The following is a 16096-nucleotide window of genomic DNA, read 5'->3' as shown; positions in this document are numbered from 1 at the left end:
GTTTGAGCCCCGCATCAGGCTCTGGGCTGATGGCTCGGAGCCTGGAGCCTGTTTCCGATTCTGTGTCTCCCTCTCTCTCTGCCCCTCTCCCGTTCATGCTCTGTCTCTCTCTGTCCCAAAAATAAATAAACGTTGAAAAAAAAAATTAAAAAAAAAATTTTATCTCCTCTTAAACACTGTGGAATATCGCTCTAATCTTATTTTTTATTTTTTTATTTTTTAGAAAGAAAGAGAGAGAAAGAGCAGAAGCGGGGGGAGAGGGGCAGAGGGGGAGAGACAGAGAATCTTAAGAAGGATCCAAGCTCAGTGCAGAGCCCAATGTAGGGCTTGACTCTGGGATCATGACCTGAGCCAGTCAAGGGTCAAACACTCAACTGACTGAGCCAGCCAGACACCCTGACTGTCATATTAATCTCTGTTTTAAAGAGGAAGAAAATGGGCTATGGAGAGGTTAAGTAACTTGCCCAAGGTCACACATTGCTCATAAGTGGGAAAGCAGGATTAAACACAAGAGACTTGGTCTGCAGTCCCCATTCTCAACAATGTTAAACTGCATCTCAGATGGAGAATTATGGTTGTTTCCTGTGAAGGAGCAATTATCCAAACATATTTCTATTAATAAAAATTGACGGGGCACTAATAGTTTTTCCCCAAAGCATAAAATACCTAGCGATTGTGGGCTACTACAGATTTGAAAACTAACCTCTGGTCACTTTCTGTTATTTGTCTAGAGTTCAGATAGGGAAATCCCCTATCTTTGTAGTATACTGCAGAACTTTTCTGTTGTTCTCTGTGAATACAACTAGAGAGTCTGAAGAATTTGATATGAATGAGATATAAGAGTTTGGTTGGCCTAAGACAAATAACAACAAATAAAGAGATTACAAAGGGATTCTGGGTCCTCAAACATCTTCTTTCTCGTCTCTACAGCAGTTACTGGAGGCATTTAGAAAATGACACTAATTAGAGAAGATAAGAGATGATTCTGTCATCCGGAGCAGAGTTTTAGATAATGACTGTAGCTTTTTGGGGGTAGGCCTTCTCACCATTAAAACCACTCATCCATACCCAATCCCTCTGGAAAATTAAATTTTTGCACTAATCAGAGCAGGTTTCCTGCAGCTGCCAGTGAATGATGGACTTCCCAGTAACAGGCGGACGGATTTCTCACACTTGGAGCAGGGTTCCCATGGCAACGCTCCCTGTATGCACTCAAATGAAACTTCTCTTTGTCCCTTCAAGATTTTTTTTCCTTTCCCTCTCCTTACCTATCTTGTTTTTTTTTTTTTTTTAATTAAAAATAAGTACCTTGATCTTTAAGAGGCTAAAATCTACCAGTGAGGCCCAGTTCTCCATTTTTCCTCTATGATGTTTAGAAGGAAAACACACATATAGACACACACATGTGCACACACAAGAGTTCATTGGGTATTGATATTCTCATTTATTATATCACAGGAAGAATAGTCAGAACTAGTTTTGGACATTGAAAAAAATTGTGAGGGCTCAGCCTTCATTCTGAATTAGAAACCTGAGACACAAGCTAGGGCATGTGACTTTTGCAAACATATGAGAATATACAAGGAATTCTTCTTCGACTGTGTGAAGATAAAGTAGTATAATATGGGAATTGTGCTGAGAGCAGACTGTGTTTTGCATATTGGCAGCCTTCCTGATTTATTACCGGGTGATTTGTATATTGATAAAACAGAGATTCTGCTGTTAGTAGCTGGCATTTCATAAAGGCATAAGCCACTTCTGGTAAATAATTCCCTGGGAGAGGGTTGTTGTTGTTGTTTTTGTTTTAGTTTATTTATTTATTTTGAGAGAGAGAGAGAGAGAGAGAGGTGGGGAGGGGGCAGAGAGAGAGGGAGAGACAGCATCCCAAGCAGGCTCCGTGGGGTTCAAACTCACAAACCATGAGATCATGACCTGAGTGGAAACCGAGAGTCGACGCTTAAGGGACTGAGCCATCCAGGCGCCCCTTGTCAGGAGAGTTTTATTACAAAGTAACCAAGAGCAAAAAAAAAAAAAAAAAGAATAAATGAAGACAAAGAGAGGGGGAAGAAAGAGTTAGCTGATGTGTAAAGAAATTGATCCTTGCAGATATCAAGCAAAATGAATAACCCACAGTACAATACCGCAGTGCAGTGCTATTTGATATGTGGGCGATGGGGTTGTGCTTGTCTGCCCGCTGTTTGTTACAGGTAAATTCAGTCTGTACTTGTTGCCAGGACATACATTTTCCAATGTGTGTGTGTGTGTGTGTGTGTGTGTGTGTGTGTTTAATTCTTTTCTTCTCTATTACGTTTATTACGATTAGATTTATTGAAAATGCAATTGTATATGTATTGACTGATAATAAAAATGGGGCTTCTATTTTGTATGGTTTTGATGTTTTTAATTTTATGTTTCTAAGAATTCATGTCTGTTGTGTACTATAAAAGTATTGTTGCAATAATAATATCACAATAAGATTATGGTTTGTTTTTGTTTTTCTTAATGTGTGAGAAGTGCGGTATAGTTGATACAGAGGCCACTTTTAGGCAAGCAACTTGAATAGTGGACACCTGAGTAAGGTGGAGGGACCCCCTGGCTGAATACAAAAGGCCCATTAGGTGACCCACCTCCAAATCTCCATCAGCCCCAGCTGTCCAAAGGTTTACTTACACCAGGGCGTAGAAACCAAAAAAGGGAAATTCCATACGTTCCCATACTTCCTCACCTTTCCTCCCTTTAGCTACAGCACCCCCACCCCCCCATTCCTGCCTCGTGGCAGACAGTCTCTGCTTTGCTGTCCTGCTTGCTGCTTCCTTGCGGTGTGTTCAACAAACTTCTGTCTCCATGCTCTGCTCTGGAGAATTCCTTCACTGTCTGCGCAGTTGACGAGAGATTATACTGGGCGCCTAGGTTCTCTGTCTCTGTGTGCTTGACTGAATTAGTTTCATTTTTTTTCTCAAAAGAAAAAAAATAACAAATGGTACAGATTAAATGGGACATATATTTTGCATGCATATATTTTTCATTTCATCTTTACAACCCATCTGTGAAATAGATATTTTGTCCATTTTACAGGTAAAGAAACTGAGCTTAAGAGGATTAAAGTAACTAGTCTGTATTAGTCAGGATGCTGCTGGAAATAGAATCCAGTGCAGATAATTTAAGATATCTTTTTTTCTTCCTTTTAAAACTTTTTAATGTTTATTTATTTATTTTTGAGAGAGAGAGAGAGAGAGAGAGAGCGCACAAGTGGGGATGGAAAAAGAGAGAGAGGGAGACACAGAATCTGAGGCAGGCTCCAGGCTCCAAGCTGTCAGGGCAAGCCTGATGTAGGGCTTGAACCCAAGAACCATGAGATTATGACCCGAGCTGAAGTTGGACGCTTAGCTGACTGAGCCACCCTGCACCCAGATGACTTAAGGTATCTTAGTGAAGGGATTCCTTGCAAAGGTGTGAGCAGAATCCAAAGAAACAAGGAGTATTGAAGTACCTAGAAACCAGCAAAAGCAGGAAACCATTAGAACACTTGGGTCTATGTGGACAAGAGAATAAAGTCTTTACTGGAGAGAAAGCCATACCATTAGGAGAAAGACTGTCCTATAGGTACTGGGCCATTAGCTGAAGGACTACAGCCCCTGTCAATCTGCAGCCTGGCAGGGAGAGAGCCAAAGTAATAAATACCAACCTCTCCCTCCATGAGAACTGGAGATATGTCAGAGGGACGCACAACAAGTGACAGTAAGGGAGAGACACAGCCGCTGCCAGTGGTCACAGCCCAGAGCTGAGAGGAAGCAGGGAAGAAATATGCCATACTTCCTTCTCTCCTGTGAGAAGTAAGTGAGATGATTCATTTAAAGAAATACCAAATAAAATTTGTGCTATGGGTGCCTGGGTGGCTCAGTTGGACTGAGCGTCAGACTTTGGCTCAGGTCATAATCTCATAGTTCGGGAGTTCAAGCCCCCCATTGGGCTCTGTGCTGAGAGCTCAGAACCTGGAAGCTGCTTCGGTTTCTGTGTCTTTCTGTCTCTCTGCCCCTCTCCTGCTTGAACTCTCTCTCTCTCTCTCTAAAAAATGAATAAGGGGCGCCTCGGTGGCGCAGTCGGTTAAGCGTCCGACTTCAGCCAGGTCATGATCTCGCGGTCCGTGAGTTCGAGCCCCGCGTCGGGCTCTGGGCTGATGGCTCAGAGCCTGGAGCCTGTTTCCGATTCTGTGTCTCCCTCTCTCTCTGCCCCTCCCCCGTTCATGCTCTGTCTCTCTCTGTCCCAAAAATAAATAAAAAACGTTGAAAAAAAATTTAAAAAAAAATAAAAAATGAATAAACATTTTAAAAAATCAATTAAAACCTGTGTTGTTTAGTTAATAATAGGTTTACGACCTGCTGGAAATATGTATGAACCACCCACATACACACACCAATAGTGGAGTCACTTCACTTCTTGGTTAGACACTTCACTTCCTGGTTTTTCTTCCTCTCTCCATCTCAAGGGCTTATTTTTCACGGGCTTTGCAATGAGCATATGCCAAAGAACTGAAGTCTGTGTGTCACCTCAAGGGATGTACATTTGTTCCAATCAGACTACTTTTTGCCTTACATGGGCATAGGCCACTTCCGGTAAGCCTGTAGCCTCTGTAGTGCTCAGCCAATGAGGAATCGGGGAGGGACTTCACACTAGGAGATAAATTGCCTGCTGTTACTGCCCTGAGTGTGCCTGCCCATCAGACACCTGCTCTTGCAAGAACGTTGATTACAGCCTCACCTCACTGTGCCCCTAGTCTCTATGTCTCTCCATTGTTGGGGCCAGTGGGCTTATTTCTCACACTCCCACTTATATATCTCTTGACCAAGGATGTATATTCCTTGAACTAATAATAGAGCTTATGCCTCAGGTCCCTGTCTGACATGAGTCTCTTCCAAGTTCTCAGGAAGAAGCCTGTCAATATATTTAGAATTCACACTTTCTGTAAAATTTGAAAAGGCATTTTTTTTTTCAGTCACTACTCATTATGAATTCTTTTTCCCCTCTAATTGCCCTTTCGCTCCTGACTGTTGTATGGGAGAGCTCACTGGCAGTTTGGGGGCCCAGTTAAGGGAACATTGAGTTAGGGATAAATTCAGGGTTTTTTCATGGGATATAGTTTTATAGCCCACAGTCTCTTTTTTTATATGTCATTGTCAGTCACACCACTGTAGGAATGGCTTCCAGAAATCCTACTACTTCTGTGTCAGTTCACCGGTCTTCATAACAAGAAAAGGCAGCAACAGAGCTGTGTTGCATAAGAATATGTCTAGGGCACCTCGGACAGGAAATATGTAGGTAGCAAAGGGACAACAAGGTTTAAAAAGGATCAATAAGGCGGGGCACCTGACTGGCCCAGTAGGTAGAGCTGCTGACTCTTGATCTTGGAATTGTAACTTCAAGTCCCATGTTGGGTGTGGAGATTAGTTTTTAAAAATCCTCAAAACAAACAAACAAACAAACAAACAAACAAACAAAAGAAAGAAAAAAAAAACCACAAAGGATCAACAAGTTTAAAATATTGAAATCTATCTTTGGAAATATGTTCCAAATCTTATATCTAACTCATACAATACCCAAAAAACCCCTGATATTTCCCCATATTTGACAATTTTAAAGTCCAAAATTTCGATAGCGTAAATTTAAAGATCTAATTGGCTTTATTTACTAATTCATTTGTGGGGCATCGTCCCCTCTAATAGAAGCGTCCTTAGAAAAGTTGTGCACATGGAAGGCTTTTACAGGCAGAAATAGTGTGGGAAAAGAAAGGTACTTCAAAAGAAAAGAAAGGATTGTTTCAGGAAAGGTCATTTTCCTTTAGGAGGTCTTATCATGCAGATGGTTTCCCTACTGCTGAGTGATCTAAAATTCCACTCCTAGGGGAGGCTGAAACTAGAAATAGGATTAAGTATAGTATCTTGGTGGAACTCAACATAAGTGACTCCAATTTGGGCCTATTGTTTATTTTCAACAAGAATCTTAAATATTTACATATTACTTCCCCCCATACCAAAAAAATTGTGAGGTTGAAAGAAACTTTCCTAAACTTTTTATATAGTAAGCAACAAAATTCTGTATGTTCAACCATGTAAGAATAAATGCAAAATTATCTTTCTATTCTCTCTAGAGAGAATTTTTTTTATTAAAATCTTTGTCAAATTTTGGTAGATGCATAACACTGAGTAAATGCAGGGAAAACTTTTCAAAACATTCAAAGATAAAATCTTTGTCATATGAAAAGTATTCAGTGAAGATAATACAAGGGGAAAACATCAAAGAGTTAATACAAAAATATGCTTCTATTCCTATATTTTGTGATATGGTGGTATTTGTCTTGAACATTTTTTAAAGAATTTGTCCTGTGTACAATTTAGTGATTCAACACTTCCATACAGCACCCGGTGCTCATCACAAGTGCCCTCCTTAATACCCATCACCTATTTAAAATACCCATCACTAAATTGTACACCTGAAACTCATACTACACTGTATGTTAACTAGATGGAATTTAAGTAAATACTAAAACAAACAAACCAAAAACCTTGAAATCAGAACTATACGAACACATACAATTGTTGTAGAGAAAGTGTTTTTCAGAACAAACCAACAAAACATTTTAATTTTTTGGTTAAAAAAAAGAATTTGTCCTATGTTTTCTTAAGATGTATAATTTATTGTGATTTCTTTCCTCATTGTAAATAAATACTTTCTTAATTTTGTATATATAGTTTTATATTCTTCTATGAGGGGGTACTCAAAGTTTCAGGCCCCTGAGCACATGATACGCCACTGCTTCTGAAGGTGCCTACTCTTGACTGAACTCAAACAGAAACCAGAGCTCTGGTGAGTCTGTCTGAAAAAGTCATAGAGGAATTGAATGGTGATGAGAGTGAAAGAAGACACAGAAAGACAAGTCTATCATCCAAGCTCACAAAGCTATAGAAGACTGGGGTCAGGAGTCAAACTCCAAATGTCTGCTTCTAAAGCACATACTCTTTCCTTAGATCTCTCTAAGCCTCAGTCAGTTACATACAAAAGCACTGGGAGTGGGAGGTGGGGTATGAATAAGACCGTTCTTTCCATTTAGCTACGATCTCAAAATGGGTAACTTTTAGAGCATATGAAAGGCAGTAAGGTTTGTAGAATTATGAATAAAAAATAAGTTATCTGATTTTTTTATTTCAGAACAAATATTTTTTATTCATTATGTAATCTACATGGATAATGGCTTGTTTCCGAAATAATTGGTTAATTGCAAACAAGTTCCACATTTAAGAAAATAACTTATTAATAAGCAGGGATAGCTATTGTCAAAGACATTCTTTGACATAGCTTGGATTAAAAAAACTAAGTTTAAGAAATGTTCAGAATAAAACAATAAAAATAAATTACCAATTAAGATTTCTTTCTCGAGGTGCTGGGGTGGCTCAGTTGGTTAACTGTCTAGCCCTTGATTTCGGCTCAGGTCATGATCTCACGATCAAGCATTGAACACGGGTTCAACGCTTGGAATACTGTCTCTCCCTCTCTCTCTGCTCCTCTCCCCTCAATAAATAAATCAAGTTAACAAAAGATTTCTTTTTCTTCTCCCCTTCCCTTAAAAAACACCACGTTATGACACTAATTCTCAGGCAAACTCCTTGTGCTTTAAACATCTCAAATTCAGGTACCATGAGACCTTGCCTTCAGCCATACATTCTGAAACATGTAGAATATTCTTTTCATATCATGAGTGAAAAAATACATAAACTTTACTGATGAATTTCTGTGAATCTTGTTTCCTTATTTGTAGTGTCTCCTTGGAGATAGTGATGTTTAGGCTCTGTGAAAAAAAATCAGTATGAGGAGAATCAAGGAGAGTTGTCAATCAAGGAGAGCCAAAAGGAACATCTGCTAATAGCTAACGGTGCTGGAACCAGCTGGATTATGCCTATGGTAAGGTTCATTACTTTCTGAGACGTGAGAACTCCCACCTCACCTGAATGTATTTAGCTACATTATCAACCCAGGATGTATAAATTGCATTTAAAGTTAGAATAGCAGCAAGGCAAAATAATTATAGTATCTAAAATAATGCAGTCAGGGATTACCATGGTTCTGAAGGTCATATGGAAAGAAAAGAATGGTAATTAGGCCATTAGTGTATATCGGGATTGTCTTCCAGAGGATCACATACTCTTTCACATTTCACGGACCCACAAATGACCCACACACAAGAAGATGGCATCACAGATGATTAACATATCTGGCAAAGACTTCCTTTGCCCTCATATCCATTCTCCTTTTCTTTCCTTAGTAATAGAAACCTTGCCTTTTAGCTGAATACGTAACTACCCCAGAATAAAGTGCATGTGTCTCAGACTACAGCCACGGATAAGCCCATATTAATACATTCTCACCAATGAGCTCTGAGTGGAGCTAAGTTATGCATCTTCTCCGTCTTGCCCTATTTTCATTCTTCACTTGACTTCTTGGAGCTTCTCTGTTCTAAATTTGGTAGTGAGCCACCATGTAGACACGTAGACCATGTACACAAGGGCAATTTTTGAAGATTGGAGAAAACAGAATGTCTTTGGGATGCCATGATTTCAACCCTGGATTACATAAACTCAGGCTATTAAGATAAAAAAGAAATGAACTTTTCCCTTGTAAATTATTCCATTATTTGTTATCTTTGATGTAGCAGCAGAATCTACATCCTATTTAAGAAAAAAACTTTCATTATTTTCATTAAACACTTTTCGAAAATATGAATTTTCCCTCCTCTCAGAATTGAAATCCCCATTCCTGCTTAACCATGATTCTATACTTTTTATGATTGAAACAGGGGATCTCTGCTGTGCATGACTCCAGGATGTCTCTCTAATTATATATTATAATGATAATATTAAAGTAAAATAAGTTAACAAATATGAGTTAGATACTATGTGTTAGATACTATTAGATACTGTTAGATACTGTTAACTTACTTCAAATATATAAACACATTCAGCCCACACAATAACGCTGTGATAGATAAGCAATAATTATCTTCATTATAAATCTTTTGACCAAGATCACATAGCTTGTAAATATTTGGGCCAATTTTCAAATCCAGAGAGTTAAAGTCTGAAGAAACCAGATCTTATGAGCTCTTTAAGACCTAATGTGTACATTCCTCCACACCTTTACATTTAGTTTATTGAAATCAGGTTGGTCACTCAATGTGTGTCCTGGTAGGAATATTTATATCTCAGAAATTGGCAAATGTTGCAAATCAGAGAAGTTTTTTTGTTTGTTTGTTTCCTTTGGAGAACTGAATACTAGCATACCACTTGTTTAAGATATATATATTCCAAGTCTTTATACTTAAAACTAACCATGTTCTGGCTGGGGATACTAACATGAGTATAGTTGTAGCACAGGATAATACAAGAATGTTATTAAAATTATGGACATAGAATTAAGGAAGCAATTTAGTTTAAGCATGGCAGAAGTCAGAACATCAACTGAGACATGGCATCTGAGCTAGACCTTAGTTCATATGTGAGGAAGTGTTGGTATTAAATTTTCTGTGTGTTTGTGATAAAATGACTAACTATAAGGGAAAACTTCAGTTCTGTTTGTTCTTACTCATATATTAAGATATGTGACAAACTTAACTTTACACTTAAGAGAATAAGATGGTTTTCTATGCTACATACATATTGAGTCCCTTGATAAGATTTCTTCCTCATAAATATCTTCATCACTTCCTGATAGTCCTAACTTTAAAGATTAATTTCCTAGGGTACTGAAGATTTCTCTCATTAAAATGCAAATATATCTGGAAGTCATTTTCTTATAACATCTTATCAGTTATTGGTTCTGAAGCTCTGACTGATTGGTAGTTCACAGAACTAGCCTCCTTGACCCTGAACTGTAAATTCAAGACAATCAGCACTTTAGAAATAATCATGCCCTTGGTTTAGTATGGAAAGAGAAACTTCAATCAATACTTCAGTGTCTCACCATATAGTTAATCTTCTACATTATTTCTCCTTTGGCTCATTTCTAATCACTAATACGAAGTACTTAAGCAAGTCCAAGGCATTTGTCCCTGTCAAGCTTATACAGCATAGTTTATACATTCAATAATGAAGTAATTCCATAGCAACAGTATATATTCTAGACTTCATATATTTTGTGTTTACCTGATTCAAAAGTTGGTTTTCGGGGATGATACTCAGTCTTGATATTTCTTAATATTTACCTGAAATACATGCCCAGTGGATTGTTATCCTGTTTTGTTTTGGCCAGTCCTACACTGATTGCCATGTTTCCTTCCACCGATCTCTAGCTTTATGACCTGGCCCCTGTTTCTGTCAGCTTGCTGAAAGTTGAAAGGTTGATTCCTAGCTTGCTGACCTGAGCCTCTGTGCATTTCCTACTTTTGAATTTGCCACTTCCATGGTTCTTCAATTCTTGGGACATGCTCATTCTTTGCTGGACTTTCCAGAGGGTAATTATCCACCTGTCAGCATCATCAAACCAATGAGAACCACCCCCCATCATATCTTGATTCCTCCCATAACCTAAGGCTGGTTTTGCCCCTTGAGGCCTGTAGCTGAGTGTCAATATCAATTTCTTAGCTGCAAGTCCTCCTATTTTAGCTTTCCCCCTAGCCTACTCAAACCTACAGTTAAAAAAAAAAAGAGAGAAAAAAGAAAAAAGTGAGATGGGTCAAAGATGCCAGGTAAAGGGAATAAACAGGGCAAGGGAGAGGGATGGCATTATAGCCATCAGAATATGGGAAGAGGGAACAAATCTTAAAAGAAAAGACCATTTTGTACATCACAATTTTACCTGGTCCTATACTATACTGGAACTATTTTTTGGAATAATCTAGGGCATGCTGTTTTCTATATGTTAAACAGTTTCCTCTGACCAGTGTGACAGAGGAATGAACAAATGTGGACAAATACCTCTTTACAGTGGAGCTGTGCCAATGTGAAATCAGCCACCTTATGGGCACAAATTTCATAGCTATATACAGCTTTTCGGTTATTGTGCCTACATGGTCCCAAGGATACTTGACTTGGGGCTTTTGATTAAGTGGGTAACATAAATGCATTTGAGAAAAACCATTTAAATATTTTGTATTTCACATAAATTATTACAATACCCAGCTTCACCTTTGTAAAATAGGACTAAAATGGATGAATGTGTGCTGTTTTTAAGTGTGTCTTTTGGTACAGTAGATTAGTTACCAGAATGGGTTGGCTGCCTATGAAATCATTTTTTGATTCAATCAAAAAGCAAATTTCACAGCAATGGCATATGTTACACCTTTGCAAATTTTTATTTTGATGGATCAGGATATTGAACTTTAGAATATTGGAGGGCATTTGCCCCATTGAAAGGGAATACAAGTTGTTGTTGTTGGTTTTTTTAATGTTTTTTTTTTCAATCTACTTGTCCTTTATGATGTTAAACAATACTTGAACAGCAAAAGAATATTTTCAGCTTCAACTTTTTTAGGAAACAATAATAAAGAAGAGAAATTGTTTAACTATTCTTGTTTCATGTTTGAATGTTTTGAAAAGTTTTCCCTGCATTTACTCAATGTTATGCATCTACCAAATTTTATTCATCTTCTTCCCTATTTATAGATACCCAGCTGGTTTTAAATCTCAACTACTGAAATTTCATGACAATGGGTAGCCTTTTATGAGCAACCTCAGAGGCCCAGGCAAAATTTCTTCTGGTACCCATACCCAAGAGTAGGCTTAGTGAATAACAAAATTTACATAGACTTGATTTTCCTAAATGCTGATAGGTTCCATTATATAATGGCTTTACTCTTATTACACTCCTTTCAGCAGGTCATGAGGATTCCTATTATCCCACATTTTTTGGCAATAATTGGTATTACCAGCCTTTTAAAATATCTTGTTTTATCTTTTGCCAATCTGATGGGTATGGAGTCCTTTCTAGTTATTTTAATTTTACTTTCTCTAATTACTAGTAAGGCTAGTCGTGGGCACTTCTCCATCTAAAATTTCTGGATTTTTAAATATTTTTGTTCTCCATTTTTACTGTTTTTTTTTCTTTCATTTGTGTTGTTATTGTTGATATATAGGAGCTAATATTATTCCATATTTTTAATTGAAAATATTTCTCTCCAATCTGTCAGTCCCCTACTATGAGTTTGATGTAGCAGAAATAACTGCTGCTACAGTTTGAATATTTATGTTCCTTCAAAATTTATAATTTGAGATCCTGACCCCCCCCCCCCCCCCACCAAGGATGATGGTATTAGAAGGTGGGACCTTTGCAAGGTGCTTAGATCATGAAGGTGGAGCCCTCATGAATGGGATGAGTGTTCTTGTAAAAGAGAACCCAGAGAGTGTGTAAGCCCCTTTCCATCATGTGAGGACAGAGCAAGAAGGGCAGCAATGAACCAGTGAGAAGTCCCTCATCAGAAAGCAACCATGTAGGTACTTTGACCTTGGACTCATCAGCCTCCAGGACTATGAGAAGTTAGTTTCTCTTTATAAGCAACTAAACTTGTGGTGTTTTGTTAGCAGCCTGAATAGACTGAAATACTTGTCTTTTGGAGCTTTGCTGATGTATTCTGTGAAAGTGTGTTGACCTGACCTGCTAGGTCACAGGGAAGTCACTTTTGGTAGCAAAGAAGCAAATGCTACAGAAGAAGCAAGAGAAGGAGAGGTTGAGAAGAAAGAACCAGAGACAAGCTGGCTCACAAAGAAGTGGATTCACTGGAGGAAGGGTGGTACATGAATGGGTGCTTGAGGCTGACTGCCTGACCACAGGCTCATGGGTGCTGCCTTGGAATCACTGGAATTCCTATTTGGTATGAATATCCATGAGAGGGGTTACACTCATGGGGGTGTATCTGCTGAAAGAATCTCTTGTTTTCCAGCTTCTCTATGATTTACAATAAAATATCAACAGAAGCAACCAAAATCTGTATTTCTCCTTTATAATTTGAAGGAAGTTAAGAACAGAATGCTACACACCAGAGCTGTGCCTCTGCCACCAGACATCAGGAGCGTTTTATGTGACATGATAGACTAATTTGCAATTATTAGAACTTTCAGTAGAATTCAAGAACAAAAACAGTGACTTTGATTGGCTCAAAAAATGGATTAGCCAATCAGACTGCATTAGTATGTTTCTCAGAATTTAATTTTCAATCAACTATATAATATCAGACCCATTTAATAGAGCAGATTTTTTTTCTCCTTTTTAGAAATTTGTGTAGAATTTCTGCAATCAACACTAAGGTTCTATTCTTATATTCAATGACTGTGATAATCATAACAATGGTAAATATGATTGTAGCTATCAGTGGAGCCTATTATGTGCTCCAGCCTCTCTTAGAACAATTTGTTTATTAATACATTTGATAGACTGGAAACAATGCAATAGCATTGCAGTGTGATTTTTTAATCCAGAATCTTCCACTTGCATTCAAACTTGAACTCTTTGGAAAGAAGTGGTTTGTATCACTAAAAATCACTTTATAAAGTCAGCCTCATTGGAATAGGCTATCTACAGAAAGCTGTTTCAGACTTCTCAAGATATCTTTGGATATATCAGTAGTCACAAATTCAGTTTAATTGGAATTTAGTCACTGAACCAAAAAAATATATATACATATATAGGTAAAAAATAAACCTTATCATGTAGGTCACATTTGAAGGAGAGTTTATGAATCAGTGTAAACATGATTACTTTAAAAATTAATCTTGAAAAGTCAATTGGCTCTACCTATGCTTTTGCCACAAGAATCTAATATTTATGAAAAGGACTAGATCACTCCAGTTACTTATGTCCCTAATATCTTGATGAAGGGGAAGGCCTTTGTACAACTGCCATAGTCAGTTTGGTCTGCCAAAACAGAATATCATACATTGGGGGGTTTACACAGACATTTTTTTCTTAGTTCTGGATCCTGGCAAGTCCAAGGTCAAGGTGTCAGCAGATCCAGTGTCAAGTGAGAGCACTCTTTCTGAGTTGCAGAGTGTTGTCTTCTTATTATAATCTCAAGGGGTGGAAAGAGAGATATTTTTTTCATTTTTAATAGATAAAATCACATTTTATTGTTTAATTTTAAATTTTTATTTTAGTTCTCATCACTTTCATTTATTATCAGAGCATCAATCCCATTCAGTAAGGCTCCACCTAATTACCTACCAGAGGTCTCACCTCTTAATACCATTACACAAAGGATTAGGACCCAACCTATTAATTAATCTATTAATTTTGGAGTTAGGAGCACCACAAACAACTAAGCATTACTCAGTCCATAACAACTATTACTCAAGCTAATGATCAAATCACTATCAATGATGCTACTGCAGATGCCCAAGTAAGGTTGGTAAGATAATTGAGTGGTAAAAGAAAAATATATAAAATATAAATTATCAATATTTCGCACTATTTTTTTCCATGCTTCTCTTATCCTCCTCACTGAGTTAAGACACTACCCCACTTATGTAAAAGAAACAAATTAAACATGTTGTAGAGCACTTCAATATTATAAGTAAGTTTAAGAAATACCAGTTTTCTTAAAAAGATGTTTAAAGCTAAGGTCCTTCATGACCAGGGAAAGGACCTATTTTAGGATTGAACTTTTCAGCAGGAGAAGCCGGTCCCAGATGTCAGACAGTTATTGGAATGCAGGTGCACCTTGCCTTATTCCTTACCAAAAGTGTTTCTTGCAGTTGGTGCTCATCTACTTAGCATGTTTGCACTATATATATACTCAGGAAACGGCAGGTATTATTGAAAGACTCCTTAGTCTAATTAAAACCAGCCTTGAATACCAAGCAAAGCACAAATCACCAGACCAGCTCTTTTGTCATAATTTGAGTCAAGATCAAAGATTCGGCAAAGATTAAATATGTCTTTGATGACCCAAAGCAAAACATGAGAACTAACAAGTTTTAAGAATCATGTTATGTGCATTCCCATCATCAGTGAACGAGGGTTCCTTTTTCTCCACATCCTCACCAACACTTGCCATCTCTTGTCTTTTTCATTTTCGCCATACTGACAGGGGTAAGGTAATATCATATTGTGGTTTTGATTTGCATTTCTCTGATTATTAGTGATGTTCAGTATCTTTTCATGTGTCTGTTGGCAAATTGTATATCTTGTTTGGAAGGCAGTAGGGAGGTTTCTCAAAAAATTAAAAACAGAAGTACCATATGATCCAGTAATTCCACTACTGGGTATCTACCCAAAGAAAATGAAAACACTAATTCAAAAAGATATATGCACGCTTACGCTCATTGCAGCATTATTTACATTAGCTAAGGTATGGAAGTTACTCAAGTGTCCATCCACGGATGAATGGATAAAGAAAATATTATATTAGAAAGGAATGAGATCTTGACTTTTGCAACAACCTGGTTGGACATAGAGGGTATAATGCTAAGTGAAACTAGTCAGTCAGAGAAAGACAAATACCATATGAATTCACTCATAGGTGGAATTTAAGAAACAAAACAAATGAACAAAGAAAAAAGATAAGCAAAAAGATTCTTAAATACAGAGAACAAACTGGTGGTTGTCAGAGGGGAGATGGGTGGGGGATGGATGAAATAGATAAAGGGTATTAAGAATATACTTATTGTGGGTGCACCTGGGTGGCTCATCTGTTGAACATCCCACTTCAGCTCAGGTCATGATCTCACAGTCTGTGAGTTCAAGCCCCACGTTGGGCTCTGTGCTGACAGCTGACAGCTGGGAGCCCGGAGACTGCTTTGGATTCTGTCTTCCTCTACTCTATGCCCCTCCCCCGCTTGCACTCTGTCTCTCTCACTCAAAAATAAACACTAAAAAATTTGAAAAAAAGAAGAATACACTTATTGTGATCATCACCGAGTAACGTATAAAATTGTTGAATCATTATACCATACACCTGAAACTAATATAACGCTCTATGTTAATTATACTTCAATAAAAATATAAAAATATCAAAAATTATCTTAAGGTATAATTCGCATATAACAAAACTCACTAGTTTTAAGTAAAAAAAATGATAATTTTTAAAAAAATGTGTACAGTCATGGGGTGCCTGGGTGGC

Source organism: Herpailurus yagouaroundi, unplaced genomic scaffold (assembly GCF_014898765.1).
Source record: "Herpailurus yagouaroundi ecotype Mexico unplaced genomic scaffold, PumYag 28, whole genome shotgun sequence".
Classification (NCBI taxonomy): Eukaryota; Metazoa; Chordata; class Mammalia; order Carnivora; family Felidae; genus Herpailurus; species Herpailurus yagouaroundi.
The sequence above is the reverse complement of the archived record's forward strand: the minus strand, read 5'-3'. Positions refer to the sequence as shown.